Raw genomic sequence first — 17,823 nt, forward strand, 5'->3', positions numbered from 1 at the left:
TTGTCGACGCTGTGAATGAAGTGACATTCAGTCACATGCATTTGAGCCCGCTCAACATGTGCGCACACCTGCATGCAAGCTTCACATTTCCAATGCTATCATTATGTTTCTCTGGAGGTGAAAAATATCCCCTGCACTGACAGTGTTTGCAGTTAAGCTTTTGATCTAGGTGTTTGCACCAGTCTGTCACAGTGGCTACTGCTCTCTGGGGTTTGTCTTGATTGATAGTCTTGACTATCGAAGACCCTGACTGACTTTTACACTGGACAATTGTCACCAAACAGGGATGTCCAGGGAGAACTGTTCACTGTGAAAACATTTCTCAAATGTCTGTGGTTCAGTTGTTTCTATATTGAATGTTGAGCTTCAAGTGTAGTAAATGAAAACATGTTATATGATCTAGCTTGTAATTGGCTTGATACTGTATTCCATATATAGAAGGATAATCCTCCCTTGGAGGATCTGTGGTGATCTACATACACATTGTTTGAGGTAGGACAAGGCCTCTTTGAATGGTTGTGGCCAAGGTGAGGCCAACACAATACTGGCTTACTCAAATGCTTTTGGCCAAGTTTTGACCTGACTTACTCTCCTGGACTCAGCCTGCATCTTTAAATAACATGCTGCGTGTTGTGCTGAAATCTCTCAGACATACCTTGCTGATGTTGGACTTGTTTACCATGGTGAACCTGAGCTGTGCCTGCTGGATGGGGGCCGCTTACATGACTGCAATGCTATCTTGTACATTAATCTGATTCTTTTCAGGAAGAAGTATGGTAGGTTTTTTTGGAGATGGGATGTGAGTTTGCATTTGTGTTTGTCGGATATCATAACAGTCATCAGATAAGGGCTGCTTAATTAATCAAAAATATATAAGTATTCTGTATGCTTTATGATCTAACTATTCCACATGGTTCTTAATCTGCATCTTGACAAAGCTCAGTGGAATATAGAGGTCTCATAAATACATACATGAGATGGATGGGGGTGGTGGGGTGTGGTGTTTCTCTGCAAATCCACACTTATTAATGGCTCTTCCTGACATTGCAAATGTATAATATCTTTTCTTCACAGTTCTGAATTCTAAACTAGGTCATCATGACTAACTTATTTTAATCCAAATATGAAATTTAGAAATGCTTTGTTTCTTAGATCTTTATCTAACAGTGAGACCCATTGTGTTTCTTATGGCAGTTTCTATTCTTGTCTGAATTCACTGATGAACAGGGAAAACTTGAATACCAATGTGCCTTGGCTTTGGCTGATTTGAGTGTTTGAGAATGTTGTGTTAAGTGCTGTCTTGAACTGTGGTAGCTGACAGAAATACTGCCAGTGTAATGCAGCAACTATCAAAGTTGTATTATTGTCACTGCTTAAACCAATAGTCAAAACACAAGTTGAGTTGTGTTAACACTTTTTTATTCAGAATGATGATAGGCCTTGTCTCTTTACCGAACAGGATACAGGATACTGTGCAATGGTGGCGTTCTGTCAGTCACTGAGATAAAGTGCAATGAGTGCTAAGCGGAAATTTTGCAATGGGATGGCTTATGATAGTGAGAGAAAATTATATTTTGATTGGATGTGAACCCAAAGGTAAGTAACAAGTAAATTTACTGGAAGGTAATGTAGACATTACGCAACATTCACAGTGAAAACGCATCCCAGCATTCACCACCTCATCACTTGTAAACAAACATCCGCTGGCTGACCTTGCCTGACACAACAAGACTCTTTTCCGCAAATAATCCTGTTGGTGCTGCTTAAATTAAAATTGCAGACTCACTCCATTTTCAGGTCGCCCAGCTGAGTGAGGGCACATCTCAAATTACCCGTTTAACTGCTGTCGCTGTCTCACGAACACATATACATGCACATGGCAGCCCATCCGTGCTGAGATCTCTTTAGCAATATCAGTCCATGCCGAATCTCTTTTACAGTAACTCCCCCCAGTTGTGTAAGCGCTTGTTGTTTGCTGTGTGATATGATCTTGATCACATGAAGATCCAGATGGCAAGAAAACAAAAACTTTCATTCCTTCAGACCCTAGCCCACACCGGGCCCATACCACAGCTATATCAGGCCTGGCTTTCAGTTCGTAGGGGATGAGAGGCATAAATTGTGACGTGTCTGTCTGAGAATGGTGTGAGAGAGAGCATGTACCTCATGTACTTTGAGGAAAGAAGGAAGGGAGTTCTTATTCAGACGTTAGGAGCAAAATTTGTGGATTTGATGTCTGAACTGACTGCATGCTTGTGAAACTTTGGTGTGCCATGAGTGTGTCATTGTGGCAGCAGGTGGGTGTCCTGCCCAGATATTGGCATTCAGCCACTAGATCTAGGCCATGGAAGGAAGAAGAGGAGGAATTGGAAGCGCTATGATCCAGAGGACTGTTGACTGACAGGAACAGTGGCTGTGCACAAACTTGCCAATGAGCATGAGGCTAGCAAACAAGACCACAGCGCAAGCTTCAATATTCAGTTTATTATTTCTGTCTGGACTCAGTACTGGGACAGCATAGTGCATGTTCAAAGCACAAATGTGATGTTCAAACATAAGGACTGATTTCCCCTTTGGTTTTTCTCTGGCACTGTTAATGCACATCAAAGAGGAGTTTCAATCAAAATGTTGAAAGTGGATTTTCTTTGCTGAAGAAGAAAGGTTGTAAATGAGGAATATATACACATGTGTATTTATTCTGGCTTGCATATTTCTCCCTTGTGCCAGCACATCTTCTTCCCTCTGGGCGAGTGTTATAGCACAAACACCTGCACCGACACGTGATGGGGACTTGGCAAAGATCAGAGGAAACCCTCTCTATGTTTTCTTTCAGCCTCAGAAATAGCAAGGTGGTCTTTTGGGGGTAGAAAGAGCACTCAAGAGGGGACTGAAATAGGAGAGATTATACTAATTCTTACAGTGAGAAATGTCCACACTTGTGTTATCATTTCTGTTTAATGTGCAATTGAGAATGTGAAACGGGTTAATTAGCTGTGAAGTGTAAAAAATGGTGTGATCCCAGATGTTCCAAAGCAGTTAAAGAGGATGTTATTCTTTCTCAGGGTCATCGTGAACTGCTTTACAGACTAGCTGTTATAAAAAACAAGGGGAAAAGGATTGACCCATGTGGATATGATTCATTTATCAAGGGCTGATTTTAGGATGTATATACTGCTCAGCCTTTGTAATCTTGCCAGGAGTGTGTTGGACACATTGGCCAGTAACCTATTGATGTACTCATATTTAATTAAGAGCAAGTGTTTCGTAAACCACCTCAGAAATCATTTGATCATTTCTAAGCTGATGATGTTTAATGCATTGACAAGTCATTGTCCATGGACATTAAATTATTTTTTTCAAAATTCTGTTAACCTAATATCATTAGAAACATATGCATGTAAATGTATGCCCTTCCTTTACAAGGACGTTGCTGCTGTGAATGGAATAGGTTTTTTTTGCCATTATCAGTTGAGTAAATAATGATGTTAGTACACTGTTTTTAAGGAGGTTGAAATTTGCTAATTATTTAGATCACTCTTCCTCGATCGGTTACTCGCAAACGCTCAGCCTTCATCCACCAGCGCTATCCTTTTAATTAAAGCTATCTCTTTTTCACATGCGCTCATGAGTCCCCCAATACATCTGCTAGTTAAGCAAGACATGTTAATTAAGTTTTACTGTATATGCAATAATTAGGCTTGGTGTGGAAGCGTGGCAGATAGGAGGACATGCATATTAATCAGGCTGACTTTCTTCATAAAGGGCTTTAATTAAACAGGTTTGTCAAGCAATTTTATATAACAGCAAAGGACACAACTCTACAAATAACAAATAGAGTCAAGGTATGATTTTTACAGTATACATTGTTGAATGGAAAACTAAATTTGTTATTTCATAGTTAACATTTGGTAAATTTCCACAGTATTTTATGGGAATAAATATAATTAGTGTATATATATATATATATATATATATATATATATATATATATATATATATATATATATATATATATATATATACACACAGCAATTGGCATTCTGCCAAACTAAAAGTTGTAGGTAGTTGTCATTGTATAATACAAAGGGCTTCCAATCTGAAGTGAAGAATACTTAAGTGTTAAATTGCAACACAGTGGGCTGCTCTGTTTGGATTCAACATTCCTATGCAGTGCACATTTCAAAGGGACTGGGTGCTCGATTTTACTCAACTACATTCCATTTTGTTAAATTCAGCTATTTGCAACGAGGCACAGGTCCTTCACAGGTTTTAAACTTTCCGCATGGTTCTAAGTGCTGTGTGTATGTCTGTACTATCAACAATTCACTTACATGCCCACCCTCCTGTGTGTGAGTGTCTGTTAACTTGTCACTCAAATTTTTGTGGGGAATAGAAATTACACACCCACGGTTGTCAAGATGCTGTATAGATGTTGTTGAAATGTGGGGGCATAAAACCAGTAGCCAGATGGTGGGGTATGAAATGTAATACAAGCATAAGGCTGGATATTAAAAGCACCTTTCCTACTTGATCTAGTACACCACCATACTCGTGTTTATTTTTGTGAAAATTAAGTGTTATTATGTGAATATCTTTTTTTTTAGTCCTCTATCCAGATTTGTGTAAAGCCTCATATCTCCAGGGCACTCTCTTATTAGCAGGATCCCTCTGTCATCAGCGGTGTCAGGTGATGCCATTATCTTTTGCACTGTAGGGACACCACCCAATAGGAATTCTGTTAAGCTACTAAAATAAGTCATCTTGCACAAGGGGTTCCCTGCAAAAGATCAGTTATAAAGCTCAATGCAATGCTTTGCTGAAGAAATGCTGCTACTAGTGATATACGGTGATTGTAAAGACACAGAGCTTTGAAGAGGGAGATTATCTTCATGATTGGCTTTACAGCAGCCTGTAGTGTGAATTAAATTCTATACCGACATACTCAAAATGCTGACTACATCACCCCTCAAGGCGGCAATAAAACTGCAACTTTGTGCCCCTGTGCAAGTTAATCGGCTTCCCCAGGGAGTGTGAGCTCCTGAGTGATGTCTTTAAGCCACCCCATTGAGTTTCATCACACCATGTTTTATCTGGCTTGCTGCAAGGGAAGACAGTTTTAATGGTCAGACTGTGTCTTTCTGTCTAAACCGGTTATATGTTGTCTTTGTACAAACTTGAGTTTCTAGAGCTTAGTGAGTCTGCTGATGTGTAATTAGTGCCAAACGTAAGCAACCGGAATCCCAATGAGTAATGCCACGGATGGCGGCCATCACCAAGACAATCTGGAGTTCCCCTTTTGTCCTTGGATGTGTCTGATGTAGAGCCAGCTGCCTGCCCAGGGAGTTAGTGTGCCCACCGTATCAAGAGAGGGGGAAGTTGAGAGAAGAAACATGGATGGTAAAAATAAAAACAAATACTATTAAAAAAAGGAATAGGAAGATGAACATACCTTGTCAAAATAAGATTGGGTCAAGGTATCCAGAATATGTAAAGAATAATATATAATATATAAAGAGTCCTTTCCTATCCTCCAACAGAATCAAATTTAAATATAGAAATCTGATGACATCTAAATGTTATGCAAGCACTCCGCTTTCGGATTAGTACAAATGCTTTTTCTGCACTGGCTCCAAGATGCACAATAATGACATCATGGCTAATGTAGTATAGTAGCTCTCCATTCCAGTCATTTGTCTAGTTATTTAGTGTGCATGCTTATTCTTTAACAAATACTATATCCTCTCTGTCACTTGTCAAAGCCTACCCAGGCTGCATTTTCTCTAAGATGCTTGAGTCATGACATAATCCTTTGCCATGGAGACAGAGTGTCAAGCCTATGTTGGCTTATATTTGAGTAGACTTGTGTGAGTCTTTTTGTGAAGATATTTTTTCAGATGTTGACCCCGTTGTTGATTCACACACACCCTACAGCAAGAACTTTACATCAGCAACAATCCGCAAAAAAACTTTGCTTTGCAGCCTCAGAATCTCAAAAATATTTTTCCTTTTATCTGGAATGCACAACTTTCCAGAGGTTTGTAAAGGTCAAGGTGAATTCTCAGTTGGTGCTGTCTTGGGAACAGGGTCTTGGCCTGAAGACATGCTCCATGGACCATTGCAAACAGTCGGCTGTCTGTCCTGTGGCCTCCCAGCCCACTTAGTCCGCGCACACAGCCAATCTAAGCACATGGCTAAGAGGCGGAAACATCTGTGCATTTAATGTTTTGTGAATGTTAAGGAGCACTGTCCCTGTCTGTCAGTGTAATTTGAGGTCTGAAGAGATACTCATGTGCGTAAAATGCATAAAATAAAAGTGGATCGGCAAAAAGAGGATCAGAGGCAATTTCCTCCCAACTCAACAATGCTCAATATCATATTTCTGGCAGTTATCTCCTATATAGCTTTACCAGTGGTCTGTCTTGCATGAACAGGATCCTAATATGCCAGCATGTCAATGCCTTTGAAACGTTCTCTTGCTCTCCAAGCCAGCCAAGTACAATAATGTCATATGTGGTTTCAGGGCTAGTATCATACAAAGTCTTTTATTCAGGTTCTGTTGAGCTTGGCATGTTTCCATCCCATAGGGATCTCGTAGTCGAAGATCAAAAGCCCAGTGCATGTTGCCCAAGGCTCACGTCTTATCCCTTCAATCGACTTAAATATCCAGGCAGATCAACTCAGGCTCTTGGCTTTGGTCTCAGAGTGATCATTTCCCACATTTTATGCATGAAAGTTGTTCATCATCGCATCATAACAGCAAGTTGTAATTCAAAATGCCTTCGGAGGCATTATAATACAAACACAGCACAATGAGTAGGTGCAAATGGCAGTAGTGCCGTTGGGATGCAATAAAACAGTTTGCATCACAGTAGTAATAGCCTGGTGTGCTCAGCTCTGTATCAGCCCTGATTACCATTGCTTAACTGCCATAAAGGGACATGTGGTGCTGCTTAGCTATCTCCTTATGTAGAAATACTGTAGTACACTGTCAATTAGAGCCAGAGGAAGGAAGTGGTCATGGCTAAAACCAGGAGCAAAGCTAAGCCCAGGGGAGAATCGGCTTGACCCTGCATATATCTATTAGACTTTATTCATCTCTCTTTTTTATTTGTAATATGTGGGGCATTTTAGACTTTTTTGCTACAGCTCAACTTGAAAGCGTTTTTACTTTCATTGGGATGTATGGTTTCTTAAATTCCCTTTTTCCCTCGTCCTTTATCTTTGTCATTCTCTTTGTGTATTACTCCCCTTTAATAGCAGTCCTAGCAAGCATCAACCCTCTTGAATCAATACAAGACCATACTTAAATATGATTTAGATATTATACATACAAATGAAATTAGTTTGATTTTTGCCAAACATAATCATTTACACAATAAATGGTACTCACCCAAACTTGGCCATGTGCAAAACATTCACACCTGCATGTGTTCACACAAACAGTCTGTTCACCTCCCCCCATCCTCTGCCCACTGGCAGCCAATATTAGTGTTGGATTATACTTTAAAGCCTGAGTCATGTTTAGCAAGTGGACCCTCTTGAAACAAAAAATAAAAATGCTTTCAGTGTAAACAGACTCCCCACCTCTAAACCCTTGGCTCTAATAGTTTAGAGCCACTAGCTTGGCTCTACACTAACAATTCCTTATATAGCTTGGTTTCTTGCCTGAGCAGACTACAGTATAAAACCAGAATGCCATGCCTGCAGGGATGAATTTAGTGCAGGGGAGTGGTCATGTCCAATTTCTGTTGACTCATGGTTTTTAATGAGAATTGGGATGTGACAGTGTTGGAGTTCGAAATGGTTTGTTATTCAGTTGGCATTATTAATGGGTGATGTGAATGTTTATAAAGATTGGGAGCGGTGTTTTCAGGCTGGTCTCGCTGAGGACCACAAAATATAAATTTTTAACTTTACGTCTTACTTATTCTTGATGAGGAGGGAGAGATCTGTCTTTATCTCCTCACTTTTAGCCTTGGTCACAGATGTGATGATGCTGTTGCTTTTAGTCACAAAGCAGCCTAGTTGTGTATCATATTGTGTTCTAACCACTTGGCTGACCTCATGTAGGCTAACACATACATGTGCCAACAGGCCACAAAGCTTTGGAGGTTTGTTTACTTTATAATTAAGATGACTGAGCGACTCACTCTCCGGGGGCCGGCAAACCTCCGCCTCACTATCGTTAACCCTGCCGTACCCTACCTTACCTGAATCCCTTTTCCTGCGGAAGTGATCTTCAAGCATCTGCCAATGTTGTGCCAGTTCTTGTACATTTTGACATACAAAGTGACTTTTTCTGTACCCGTGCTGTGTGCAAGTTGTTATCAAAAGAGGTACTGAATGTAATTTTTTTTGTACTAGGATTGTATCAAAAATAAAATTCTGGTATCATGACAACCGTACCCTCAAGCGGTCGTCAGCTTTTTAGTGATTGGCTGTCTTTACTGTAGTGACTAAACAAGTAATTGGAACATATCGTACATAAGTAAATAATACATTCTGTGCCTCTCCTGATTTGAATGCAAGTGCACATAATAGTAAGTGTCAGTTTGTCATTCCTCAACAAAAATCCATTCTTTTTAATTGGCCTATCTGTGACTTGATGGTAACATTAAGCTGACATCTGTCCTCTCTCCTCTGTCGTCTGCAGGAAAATTGGCTGCTCCCTTAAAATGCCCTGTGGCTTTGTCTGAATAAGCGAGTTCTGGTGCTTTCAGACCTATAACACCTGAGACAACAGGGAGCTGCATAGCCTGGCAGGTAAGTGGAGCAACATTTATTTTTCTTATTATTTGCATAAGGGCTGCAAGATTAATCAAATTAAAATTGCTATTCATACCATAATGTTATCCCCCTTGTACACACTAGCAGTTCTGTCAGTTATGATTTTGCAGGAGATCTGTTGCATTAAACTGACTCCTAATTCCTTTCTTAGCTGCTGCATTTGACTGTTTTACTCCACTTTATGTGTTTTCCCTTTCTTCATTAAGAGCTTGGGCTAGGTTGGAAACTGTTGCTGTTGTGGGCCTCTAAAGGCCATTGACGCATTAATAATATTGAATTGTACAAGTAAACTGCAGCTCAAGTAGACACAAGACACAACAAGGCAAAAACCAGATTAAGAACTTCATTGTGGTTGTTCATAGCCAGGCCAGTTTTGATGGGTTCTTTATTCTGATAGCTTTGACTTTAAATAATATTAGTAATAATAATATAGTAGACTGGGCTAGAGAGGTGAATGCATGACCATATTGTGTGTTTAAGTTCATGCCATTGCTGCCTGTGCTAGTGTTTGTTAGTTCTTGCACTGCCCCTCTATAAATATTCCTTTCTGTAACCAGTATTCTCGCGCTTTGGTGCAGAGGAACAACTTCGAAGCCGGTTAAATTTGTAAAACTGCTCATAACCCATGATCAAGGGGAGTGAGAGGTATGTGGCATTTTGAGTGTCATACTGCATGTTGAAAGCATTTATGTATTTATTTAGGGAACTACTTCACATGTTGGAGTTTAATCCAAGCCAAGTTTGAATGATTCAATTGGAACAGGATTCTTTTACTTTACACTCATCTTTCTCTAGCTGGGAAATGATTTCATGCCTCCTGACTTCATGACCAAGGTATTTCAAAGTTGTAGCTTCACATCACCTACAAATCTCAGCAGCTATTTTTGGCTGTATTCTGTTTTTATTCTGTTGTGTATTACCGCATCACTTTACTGACTGAGACTGCTTTGTTGTCTGATGTGTGGTCTCAGTAAGTCCCTCTGCATCTAATGCCAAAATGGTTGTCATTGCTGTTCTATTTCACATTGGCAATACATATTTTCCATTCCCCCCACCCCCCTGACCTATTTGATTTGTTGTATTTGTTGTTTCTTGCAAACATACTGTGGTCATTGCTCATCATGTTGCTACAATAAGACAATTTCAGTAGTAGATGTCTTTTTGGTGGTGGTGGTTTTGTCATCAGCATATTTTTTTTTGATTTTGGTTTTTAAATGATGGAGTCATTTTAGTTTGGTTTTTTTTCACTTTAAGGAAAGGTTGTGGCTATAAGCAATGGCCACTGTGATCCAAAAGTTGTGGCAATGTCATGTGCACCTTGAGGCACATGGTCATGATTGCTAGACGCAATTAGGACTGTTGCAAAATCCCACATTTGTATTTATTGACTTTGAAATGGCCTGAGCATAATTGGACTTGCTAGCTCTTTGGCTGAGTCTATTGTTCACTGGCTCCCTCTGATAGACCCTGCCCCATCTAGTCCCATGGAGGATCAGGGGGATTTTTAGAGGGAGAGGATTTGAGTGGGTTGTTTTTTTAACATAATTATCCACTAAATGCTGATTCACTGATAGTGAGGTCATTAGCTTCAATGTGTTCAAGAGGACACAAGAATGTGGCATCCACATCGCCTCTTGTTTTCCTCTGGGGAACTTCATTTATAAGTTTAGGGAGGGGTGTGCGTGTCTGTGGTAATAATTATCCATGAATATAAGAAACAAGCAGTGGTAAATTCAGAGCTCTATCACAGTTGCCGAAGTCAAAATCAGTGTGGAGTTAGTGACACTCTTTGCTGTAAGTTCTCGGAAAGTACTGCAAGCATCTTAAGCTCTTCTATGCATCAACCTGTGTAGAAATGTAATAGAAACAGTTGTTGGCTTGTTTTGGCTAGAGAAAGAATGCAAATCAATTTCAGGCAACATCAGTTTCTCCCCGAAAGAAAATTACCATAGTTTTGCATATGACTGGATAAGACTAAAACAGTGAGCTTGTTAAATTGAGAACCTGGTCAAATGATTTGCTTTGACCATTTATCACTATGATTTTGATTCATGGTAAATTGCAGCAAAAATTCCAAATCAGCAGAGCTAAAATACCATCTAACTGATTTTATTCAATCTTTCTGCTATGCTCTCCTCTTTCCCTCATCTTCAGTTGCTTTCTTGGTAGAAACAAATGCAATAAAGAACAGAAGCTCAACACACAACAAATGAACAGTTATGTCAAGGGCCATCAACTACCCTCACTTTGAGGTAATCCCTTAATTACGATTGTTAAAACAAATGCAGGGTAAACACTTAGCTTTAACCTCAGCCCTTTTTGTGAACGATTACCCCATTTTAGTGAGTAAGTCTTTACACAGGTGAAGAGTACAAAAGTAGCAGATGCATTATTTATGTCAAATAATTACTTTTATAAAGCTTTCATCGTTTATTATGAACCTGTTCTTCAACAGAATTTTTTGTTTATTTCACATTCCATGGCTCATTGTACAGTTCAGCACAGTTGGTCATGTCAAACAAGAACACAACACTAACATAAACCTGGTTTTATCTGAGCTTGCAGAGCTACTGCAGGTAAGGTTCATACAGAAAGCACATTGCAAAAACACTCTTAATAAACTCCGGTAACTACGTTGTTGGTGCTTCATTTATGTGTAGGGACTCTTATCATGCCACTGCAGAGGTTTGGTGTTATTTTGAGCAGTATTGTGTTTAAAAATGCTGTTTTAATGCCTTCACCACACTACCCCAAGCTAATCAGTGTTAGTCACGTCTGGCTGTTAGTGACTCTTCGGATTTCTCCGGTAATAGTTGTCAGACGAAAAAAACTGTCTTGATGGCTTATTGGAAGTACTGTATGTAAGTGCTGAAAAAGAAAAAAGGCTCAGTTTCACTTGCGCTGCTTACTGTCTCACCGCACGTGTCGGGGGAGGAGGGAGCATCAGAGGTCAGGCAGGGAGTCGGAGTTGTTCCTGTTCAAATTTTAACTAAGTGCTGTACGACATGCCAGAAAGATAGGTAAGAATTGCTTTAATTTGAAGATGAAATAGCAAAATATACTACTCAAATAGATTATAAATTAAGTTTTAATTCCTAGAACAGCTTAATTGGTAATGTCTGTCAGTGCATATACTTCCACAGGTCAATATTCTTTTTACTGTAGATGGAAAAAATATATGTGGAACTGCACTCTACTTTTTTCTTTCATAATTTAGCAGTAGAATGAATTATGGTTTGAAAGGCACTTAAATATTTAATACGACAATGAAAAATGTTTAAAATGTTTTGTTGCCGCATCTGCATGAAGACCGAAGACATGGAGATCGTATCCATATCAGCTGATGTGAGTGGTAGAATATCAGCTTTGGCTTCAAATAAAACAGGAAAAAATGAAAATGTGAGATGAAGTCCTTGTGGGATTGCCGATCTCTCTGAAAGTGGGTGTGTATTGACTGGCAGTATGTGTAGATCCATCAAGATTACACATTGTTGACTCATGGAAGCTCTTTAAGTTACTCTGTTTATTGATCGCTGCATTTCCCCGCCGTGATCGTCCTTGATAAATGGATTAGGATGTGCCCTGTGCCTTTTGCCTCTAGAGTTACCACTTCAACAATACCCACTGAAAGTGCCCTTGCTATCTTGCTCCAACAGTAAACAATGTAGAGGTTTCCCATTGGAACCCCATTGATAAGGTTTGAATCAATTAAGCCATATAAAGTATCTGACTAACAGGAAATGTAGTGGAGAAGTGGAAAAAGATAGACCTTGGGTAGTGGTCTTTGTCCTTGGAGCCCATTATGTCAATAAAGCCAAGGTCAATGGAGATCAATAAATGAGTGGGTGTCTGGAACGTGTATTCCCATCACACTCATGTTTTGCCTCTCTCTCTCTTTCTCTCTCTCTCTCTCTCTCTCTCTCTCTCTCTCTCTCTCTCTCTCTCTCTCTCTCTCTCTCTCTCTCTCTCTCCCTCTCTCTCCCTCAATCCCTGATTTCCCCTCAAGGCCCCACTAAGTGAACTGTGGAAACCAGCAGCTGTTGGAGTTCCCATCAGAGCACCTCAGAGAACGAAAGTGTATTTCACCAAGGGACTCAATGAAGTTTGAAACATCAATATAAAATGATCAATGGGTCAGCTCTCTGCTACATTTCTCTAACCATTAGTCAGAGGGAACTTTATATGATTTTTAAATGATAATTATTTGCCTGATGTAAGGAATCCACGACTAGTCAGATATAGCTATGATTAGATTTGACAAAACTATCACTCACACCAACTGTTTTTTTTTTTTTTAAAAAAGACTTTTAATTAAAAAAAAATAGTTTTACACATTTAGTCTAGTTGCTTGAGTATTCATTAGCACTGGATACATTCATTAAATAAAGTGTAAAGTGTGTAAAGTGTGAAGAGTAAAATGTTTCAGGCCTACATCCTGAGAACACTGACTGTTGGAACAAAGGTCAAGTAGTACAATGATGTCCGTTTGACATCCTTAACCTTCTAGGTCCAGTGAGAGTCTTGGAGGATTGAGGTGGCCTATTCAAAATGGTTTTTAGAAGGGTGGGTGGCAGTCTACCCTAAATTCCACCAAGCTGTGATCCCCATCCCCTCCATGCTGCCTGCTATAGTTATCCCAGGCCTGGTCAACTTAGTTATGGCAGGAATGTGCCATTGCATGAGAAGAGGTCATCCCTGCTCATGGCCCGCATGGCTCTTCCCCAGACCTTAGTCAAGGCTGCCAAGATATGGACATGCTTTCCCACGCAAGCAACCACCCTCCCATTCATCAATGAGGAATGTTGATATTTATTATGCAGGGAGCTTGACTTTGTTTTATTCAGACTATTTAGAGGAAGTATCTGTATCTTTTTCTTTGAAGCTCTACAGTACTTACTCACACAGTAAATACACAAATGCTTATCACTTCAAACCAGCTTTACATTTTCTGTGGTCTTGCTATGTTAGGTAATAATATTATTTTACATTTAGCATATTTTTAGTAATGCTAGCAGAATGGCTCTAGGGATGGCAATATCAGTTGGTGGGTTGTTCCACCACTTTGGTTGACATCTATTCATGCATTGATTCAATGTACAGAGGTTAAATCCTACTGACTTTGTTGAAAACTTTTCCTCGGCACCATGAGCTTGACTTTTTCTTGAAATATAGCAACAACCGCTGAAAATGAATCATGGTAACTTGAATTTCTGACTTTTAAATACTCTACTTTGTGTTATAACCAAATACCTGATGAACAAAAACAGTGACATTCATCGGTAAAGCTTGTAAAAGTCAATTTCATATTTGCGTGAGTGTGACAGTTTACTCCAGTGTTATACTGAAGACTGGGATATTCATTGTAGTTTGATACATCCAATACGTCTCTTGAGATTTAAAGGAATGGGTTAGTCATTTCCATTTTTTCCATGTGCATAAGGAAGCAATTTGGTATTCTCTGAAAAAGTCACGTTACCTTGGTTACCCTATGTTTCTTTTTCCAGTGCTGACTAACGTTAATCATCTGAATGTGAACTGAAGTAAATGACTATTAATCACTTTAATGTTAAGGACCAATAAAGCCAGACTGTGGGTTCAGCTACAGAGAGCAGTTTTGGACTGGTACTCTGTCAGTTTTTGACCAGGCACTCATCAAGAGGGTGGATGGTGGCTGTTGTTGGGTGGGTTGAACATCAACTCTCTGATGGAAGGCAGATAAGCTTTCCATAATCCATGTGAATACTAATCTATCGCGGGTATTTCTTGATTCTCTTTGTCTGCCAACCTCAAATCAGCACTTTTGTAGAGGGGGAAGTCCCTGACTTTTGAAAATATATCCAGTTACTTCACACGGTGTCATGTAATCTGTCTCAGGGTTATTGGCCAGTAGTCTGCCCAAAGACTTTCAACTTGATCTGTACCAAGCCCTTTAGTCTGACCACCTATTGTTTCACTGTTTAGTCAACCTTGTCTTGCCTGGCTCTTCAAACAAGCTGAAGTTTCAGCTGTTCAGCCCCCCAACCCCTGCATGGTTTCTGCTTTGAAAATGGACTAAGCAATTAGATTTCATGCTCTGGAGTTGTTAAAGTTCAAATTAGTAAAGCATCACTGTTTTCCAATTGAGTAATGCCTCTGGCTTTCCTATCAAATAGAGCTGTAACTACACTGCTGAAATAAAGAAAAAGTTCAGTGCTGTCTGTACTGTCACCTGACTACTAAAACTTAAACTTGTTTCACAGCTGTACAAGCAGATTGTTTGCTTGTGTCTGATAAACCTTTAACAGTAGGGGTTTTGACATGTTTTTAAAATGGCCTTTAACATGGCAGACTTGTAAAGTTACAAATCTGAGTTCTGCTTTAGGTTGTTTGAGACTCAGAATTGTTGTGATATGCCTGCAGATCATAATCTGTTGAATTCAAGCTATTATTTCTGTCTTATTCTCTTATATAGAAAATGTGAAGCATTTTATGGAAAACAACTGTAAACGTTTTTCCATCCCCAGTTTGTATTAGCATTTCTTTCAGCTATTCTTTAATATGTCTTATTTTGCAACATAACTTGTGTGCACACAGATAAGCACACACAAACTAATACATGTTAGTATTGGAGTGGATGTGCAAAGACCAGATAAGGACGTGGTAGAACATTGCCTGCAAGGGATTTATCATCCTGTCATTTCTGAAGGGATTTAGCTGCTATTAGAATCACATTATAACTGCAAGTAGAACCTAGACACATATTTCACCACACCAGGTTTATTGACAACCCAGGAGCTGTACTTTTGAATGCAACGGCTGAAAGTATATAAGCTTGTTTTACCGGAAGGACGTTTTTAGGAGCTCTGTAAGAATGAATGTATGATATCATGTAAACTACATTGCTACGTTTCTGAGGAATCACATGGAGTTTTCAGAGAGAGGGATGGGTTCAAGTAAGAGCAACCTCCTGTCCTCACAGTACAGAGTTGCTTTATAATCCCTCTGTCACAATTGTATTAAGCCTTTAGCATATGAAAGTACTGATTCAGACCAGTGTAACTACTGACCATTGTCATCTGGGTGGATGTTATGAGAGAGGAGGCTAGAGTTTCTCTGCACCATATGTAATCTTGCCTTGTTGTGACTCCTCTCCACCCGGCTAGGACCTGTTCATCCCACCCTCGATTGCATGTTTTTTCAGCTGTGTTTACATGCCAGCTCTCTGAAACTTGGAGGGTGGGGTGAATGCCTTCCTCTGTCCCAGACTTCTGACATTTGTCAGGACTTAACATCATTCATGTTTTTCCTTACCCGTTACATGACGCATAAATGCTAGTTTCAAGCTCATGTGTACACATTAAAAACACTTTCATGTTAAACAAAATATTTTCTTCTTACTTCTTCTGATCATTTCACTTATTTAAATCTAATTTATGGCTTGCACTTATGTAGTCACATCATATATCCTTGCGGCTGTAGCTGCATATTACTACTGCATACTATGAACTTCAAAATGAAGAACCACAGTTTTTAAGGATAGATGATTATATATGTCCTTAAGGCTGTAATATTGAAATTCAATGAAATATTTCTGGTTATGTAAGAAAGCAATCTCACAAAAAAAGCTTTGACTTCTGTAGCATTTAAATTAGAAGCCTTTAATAAATAATACATAATCTTTGTATTTCCGTTTTATACAGCCCTTAAACCTTCTAGTGTTTCTTGTGTAGCTGATGACACTGAAATAGCTCAAATAGAAATGTTATTATTTTGTAAATTCAGTTGGACATACTGTATTATCCAACTCAGAAATTAGATAACTTTAATTCCACCCCAAAAATTAAGTTTGCTGTGGACAGAAAGATCTGAGCTATATCAAAGGGTACACTCGTAATGCTCACCTTCCACTTCTCAAACAAATATATTTCCTCCATGGCAAATAATGCAAAACATCTGATCAGAAAGCAGGGAAGAAAAGCATACTTCATGCATTATTGAGGAATATGAACATTGAGCCTCTGAGCTAATAGGTAATCTTTCATCTTTGGTGTAAAGTACCACTTCTTGGCCCTCACCCAGCACTCTCTGCTCTGTTATTGATCATTTGCACTTTAATTTGGCCCATTTTCTTCAGAATAATGTGCAATCTTTATGCATGCAATGCTGTCAACCAAACCCCTGGGAAAGAGAGTGGAAAGGGCAATATGATGTGAAAATCAAGTCAAGGCATCAGTCAGCCCCTATGGTGATGATGTCAGTACGGTCACCTTCTTCTGAAATCTCCCATAAATGTTCTGCTCAATAACATCTGCCTTCACCATAGTCAATCTTTAGATTTGGAGAACTTGATTTAGACTAATGGCACGTGAGTTTATTTAAATGCATATAGTCGTCTTTCGATCTACAGGTCAATCTTAGTTCTTACTCTCACCTATGGTCATGAAAGCTGGGTCATGACCGAAAGAACGAGGTCGGGGGTACAAGCGGCCGAAATGGGTTTTCTCAGGAGGGTGGCTGGAGTCTCCCTTAGAGATAGGGTGAGAAGTTCAGCCATCCGTGAGGTACTCGGAGTAGAGCCGCTGCTCCTTTGCGTTGAAAGGAGCAAGTTGAGGTGGTTCGGGCATCTAGTAAGGATGCCCCCTGGGCGCCTCCCTAGGGAGGTGTTCCAGGCATGTCCAGCTGGGAGGTGGCCTTGGGGAAGACCCAGGACTAGGTGGAGAGATTATATCTCCACACTGGCCTGGGAACGCCTCGGGATCCCCCAGTTAGAGCTGGTTAATGTGGCCCGGGAAAGGGAAGTTTGGGGTCCCCTGCAAGAGCTGCTGCCCCCGCGACCCAACCCCGGATAAGCGGTTAAAGATGAGATGAGATCAATATTCCGAGGAGTTGGTTCAGTGGTTATTTTGTTACTTTTACTCTTATTGTCTGTTGGTAACACAGCAACAGTATACAGCCAGTGGTGTTTGAATTTACTTTATTATTTTTTATCCATTACTGAAGTCACATAGGAGCGATTTTGAATATTAATTAAATGCACTGAAATGAATTTGTTTAGAA

At 39.7% G+C, this 17,823-nt stretch overlaps 1 protein-coding gene across 2 annotated transcripts in view; it reads left to right on the forward strand.

Annotated features, from left to right (window-relative positions):
- The window catches only part of peak1 (pseudopodium-enriched atypical kinase 1), a 92,900-nt gene that overhangs the window by 8,316 nt on the left and 66,761 nt on the right, over positions 1-17,823 (forward strand). The window contains exons 2-3 of one of the 2 annotated variants that reach the window (XM_083916631.1): positions 439-492; positions 8,654-8,763. The gene's annotated coding sequence lies outside the window, so the exon portion shown is untranslated. The remainder of the gene's footprint in view (positions 1-438; positions 493-8,653; positions 8,764-17,823) is intronic. The other variant, XM_083916630.1, reaches the window with a different exon arrangement.

Source organism: Echiichthys vipera (genome assembly GCF_963691815.1).
Source record: "Echiichthys vipera genome assembly, chromosome: 7".
Taxonomy (NCBI): Eukaryota; Metazoa; Chordata; class Actinopteri; order Perciformes; family Trachinidae; genus Echiichthys; species Echiichthys vipera.